Genomic DNA, 5,239 nt, shown 5'->3' with positions numbered 1-5,239 from the left:
AAGGAGGGTTGGTTGGTGTGCGCGAACCTAACGCTCGCCGCCGACTGTCTCAAGAACTGTCCACTGTCCGCTGGTCTCGGCTTCTCCCCACCACGTCTACGGCAGCGCCCCGAGGTCGCGGTGGTCAAGTCACGAACTAGGAGACATGACCAGCTGCAGTGGACATGTCTGACCTTGTTGTCTAGCGCGCTCAAGCCTTCGCGGCCTTTAAATAATTAAAACGAACCCCCCAATAAAATGTGACCATTACAAATTTCCCAATTTATTTTTCCAATAATTAATCGTTGAGGTGCACAACTGAATTGAGGTTGCGTGAAGAAGGTTATTATAACGGGAGAATGGTCAGAGTCCAGCTCGGGTACAACATTTTGAATGATTGGAGCTGTAAAGTTCTTGTGCAGAACTAAATCAAGTATATCTGGCTGATAATTAGGTTTGCAATGGAAAAAGTGTTGGTTCTTGTGGCGCATCAATCATTACGTTTGAGTTATTTGTGAGTCGTAACAAACAGTTTCCATTTGGATTTGTGGTTCTGCAACCCCATATCTGATGTTTACAATTTATAACAACAGTCGAACAATTTTCTGCAAACAGCACCTGCAAGTCATTATTGTGGAGCCGTTTGTTCGGGGGTTTGTAGACAGAAACTAAGCGAAAGTCTGCACCATGACTTAAATTAATTTTTACACCAACAGCTTCTACCGAAGATAAACGAGGTAAAAATATATTATGAAGGTCCAAAGTTCTTCGCACAAAAATTGCAACGCCACCTGAAGCTTTTGGATTAGGCCTATCTTCCCTGTATATAGAATACCCATTAATTTTAAAACTTTCCACATTGGTTAGGTGTGTCTCAGTAATACATGCAATATCAATGCAATGTTTAACCATAAACGCGATAAAAGTAGCACGTTTATCTCTAAGCCCTTTGGCATTTTAGTTAAGGAGGGTTAATTTTTTTATTTGAAAATAATTGATCTGATCCATTTGAGAGAAAAGAGCTTATCACATTACTTATTATCTTTTTGAGAGTAGGAATGAACGATTTCACCACATCTAGGATTATTTGTTCAAAGTTTTGAAACACAGACGTATCAGGAGCATCATCAGATTGTTCTTGTGAGAATGAATTATTCGTGTTGCGGTGGCTCGTAGCAGCAACTTTAGCGAATGAAACTCGTGATGTAGAAGGTTCCTGAGGCGAAAAGTTTGAATGAATTCGAGGAAAATGTGTAGCAGAACTCAAATCAGGGGGGAAGGAGTATTTTCTTTTTTCTCAGTAGCGTTTTGAGGGTGATTGTGAGGATTACCCCGATTGAGATCTTTATTGGTTATTTTCTGATATACTTGACAACCTCTGTAGTTAGCTGTGTGGCTTTCACCACAATTAACACATTGAGGAGCTGCAGTTTAATGTTTCGGACATTCAGAGTAGTGATGTTGACCAGTGCACCGCACGCACCTTGGGTCCAGCTTACAAAAGTTCTTTGTGTGTCCATAGCGTTGACATCGAGTGCATTGGGGAATTTGCCTAGATTCCTTTTCATTTTGACACTTACAACTGCAAAACAGATTGTGGTTAAATTAAAGATAGCTTTGCCGTCGTCGTTGTTTTCTAAGTCTACTGCACAAAGAGGGAGTGGAAGTTGGTTTTTGTTGAGTAATCTAGTGACTCTAATGACAGGATAGTTTTGATCTGTTAGCTCAGTTTTAATTTCATTCTCAGATAATGATGTAGGGACGTTTCTGACAATCGCTTCTAGTTTTTTGTCATGTAGGGTTTGAAAATTATGATATTTGATGTTGGAAGAATCATAAAAAACTGTCAAATTTCTAAAGTCTTCTATGTTAGACAAGTTCACTTTAAGGGACTGCCCTCTAACTTGAGTTGAAAAAGTTGCTTTTACCATATTTCGGACATCTTTTATTATTTCTTGGTGGTTGTTCACGTCGTGTAGCTATAGGAGGGATTTTTAACTTAGGGTCATTTACTTGATTTTCCAAAGTAGAATCATCCATCTCGTGTGATTGAACCAATTCATTACCATTACCATTAGAACTATAAGTATGTTCAGATAGAATTGGAAACTTATTGCCTTTACATAGTTCACTTGAATCTAAAACATATCATTTCAGTTGAGATCCAGAGGAAGAAAAGGTAAGTTTACGTTTTGGAAAGACAAAATCATCATCAGGATCACTTATATTTTCATCAAAAGGCATAGCAAGGAACTTTTTTTGTTTGTTGTACATTATTATACTTAGCTTTGTTTACATTAGATGTTGACATTCTTGTAACAGGAGTAGCTTGTAGGTTAGATTTATGTTTGAACACAGTTTTATGGTTTAATTTAACAATTTCCACGATACTATGAAACAACTACAAAGAACAAACAAAGAATTAAACTTTTAACGACTTTAAAGAGAGCTTGAGCTCAAAAATACGTAAAAAAGTTAATTATTCACAGAGCGAAAATCAACACAGTCACTATAAAGAAGAACCAGCTGAAGCCTCTTTATTTATTTATTATACATCATCACATTACATCAATTCTCTTGACAGGTGATTTGTCACAAAGTCTAAATAATAAAATAGCTTACAAAAGAAATAAAGCAAATAATAAAGCTACACACCTATGGGCCCATGGGAGAAGTAATATCTTTCAAATATACTCATCTTCCAGATATTCTTCTAACATTAAACTGCCCTCTCCAAAAGGAAATATTTTAAAGATAGTTTAAATTTAGAGAATGAGGCAATGTTTTTAATCCCAGCAGGTAATTTATAGTAAATTTTTGGCCCCATATACTGAGGGGATAAATGAAAGATTTTAAGCCTAAGTTGAACTGGTTTTATAATATTTTTGAATCTTGTGTTATGTGGATGAGATTGTTGACAGTCCATGAATGTGTCGAAATCACTTTTAACCATTAATGCCAATTTGTAAATATAAGAGCTAAAAAAGGTTAAAATTTTAAAATGAATAAATAAATCTTTACAATGTGTTCTACGGGAGACTCTGGCCATTAATCTTACAGCTCTTTATTGGAGAATAAATATTTTTTGGACTGGCTTGATGAGCCCCATACAGTAATTCCATAATTCATAATCGATGAAAAATATGCGTGATATACAGTAGAACCTCTTTAATCCGAACCCCTGTAATCCGAGCGCCTCATTGCTGTACTCTATACACAGTACAGTAGTTCTTTATTGTATACTGTATTTATTGATATACGCACCGTAATTATTTCAATTGTAATGTACAGTACTTTTTATTGCCTATGATTACTACTGTATTAAATAAACACTGTATTTTACTTTATAAAGCATTTTTCACTTTTCCTAGCTATTGTTGTGTAAAAACCAACATGTTCTGTAATCCGAACTATTCAATAGTCCGAACTACCCCCGGTCCCAATTAGTTCGGATTAAAGAGGTTCTACTGTACTACTGTGTTTCTAGATTAGTAGTATCCCGAATTATTGTGAGAACAAATGTTGCTGAGCGTAGTCTTTTTGATAGGTTTTTAATGTGTTTTTGCCAATTTAGTTGTGAATCGATTTCTATTCCCAAATAATTTTAACTGTTGTGAATGAATTATAGTTAGGCCTAAGTTCGTATTTACAATTATTTCTTGGTTAATATTGGATGCAGAAAACTGAATTAGTTGAGTTTTTGCCACATTCATGGACAGGCCATTTACTGCAAACCAGTCCCCGAGGAGTTGAAATTCCTGAGTTATTGAGGCTTGTATGAACTCGTTGTTTTGTCCTGTGCAAATTAAAGCGGTATCATCTGTGTATTGAAGGGTGGACATCTTAGTAGCATTGCATAGATCATAAACATATATAATAAATAAACAAGGGCCAATAATGGAGCCCTGAGAAACTCCATTGGGGTTAATGTTCCACTCTGATTTATAATTTCTCTGCATTTTTTGTACAATAAGTCTTTGATTTTGGTTTTTTAAATATGATATGAACCATTTTAATTCAGTATTTTTTATTCCATGCATACTTAATTTTTCTATGAGTATCTTATGATTCACACAGTCAAAAGCCTTGGATAGGTCACATAGCACACCCACAGTCTTCTGCGATCCATCCAAGGCAATACAGTTAATCATTTTTGTTATGGATTTCTCAGTACCAAGTTCTGGGCGGAAACCAAACTGCGAAGGATTTATTAAATTATTGCTTTCTAAATATTCTGTTACCTAGTTGAATCTTTAGAATTTTTTCAAAAATTTTTGAAAAACAAGGCAGAAGGGCAATGGGGCGGTAGTTAGAGGGATCGTTGACATGGCCCTCTTTGAACAGGGGTTTAATCTCAGCAAACTTAAGCTTACCAGAAAAAAACCCCCTCCTGAAGGGACTGATTTACTATTTGGCATAATGGATGTTCTATAAATTTAAAAACTCTTTTAATGACAAAAAGATGAATTTCATCCAAACCTGAGGACTTAGTGTTACCGAGAGATGTAACAACTTTTCTTAATTCGTCAATTGAAACATTTCTAAATTTAAATGTTAATTTGGAAGGTGGATGATTAGTAACTGAATGGCCTTTAATTTATCTGAGTTTGATTTAACATTGACTAGATATTATAACATTGGAGATATTATAATAGTAGGTTGGTTTATACAGCAAGGTGCTCGGGAACCCCATGATGGTCGAGTATGAGGGGCTTGGGGTTCTACAACGCCCCCGCAGTACTAAGCAGTTTGACAACGACGAGCAGAACAAGCAGAATGACGTAAACCTTTGTAGCCTTAATCACGTCAATCAGCCAATCACCAGATTCCTAAAATTTATAATCACTACCTTGAAACTAATGACAATTCCCACTGTGGGCCTCGTTTTGCCAACATCCTTCTACAATAATTATCCTATACCTATAACATACTTATGCACATTTTCTACATATTCAAACCCCTTTCTGCACACACACACACACACACACACACACACCTGTGGTAACAGGTTTTATCAGGGGGGAGTGATAAAAATCCCACTAAAAAGTGGGTGTCTGATATGTAGGGGTGGACAGTAAAGACTTTAGAGAGCCTTAGTTTTTTGTTTTTAAATAAGTGTTTAATAACACAGGCCTAGACTCAAGGTTTAGTCAGTCAAAGCTAAAATTTGAATTCTATTAGGTTTTCTTTATATTCAATTAAACTTGAATTGAGGATTACCTTAAATACAGCTAACCCATTTTCTATATACATTAAAAAC

This window comes from Macrosteles quadrilineatus, unplaced genomic scaffold (genome assembly GCF_028750875.1).
Source record: "Macrosteles quadrilineatus isolate MER2022 unplaced genomic scaffold, UCM_ALF_1.0 Scaffold_4__1_contigs__length_99947679, whole genome shotgun sequence".
NCBI classification, from domain to species: Eukaryota; Metazoa; Arthropoda; class Insecta; order Hemiptera; family Cicadellidae; genus Macrosteles; species Macrosteles quadrilineatus.
Note: the sequence above shows the minus strand (reverse complement) of the source record.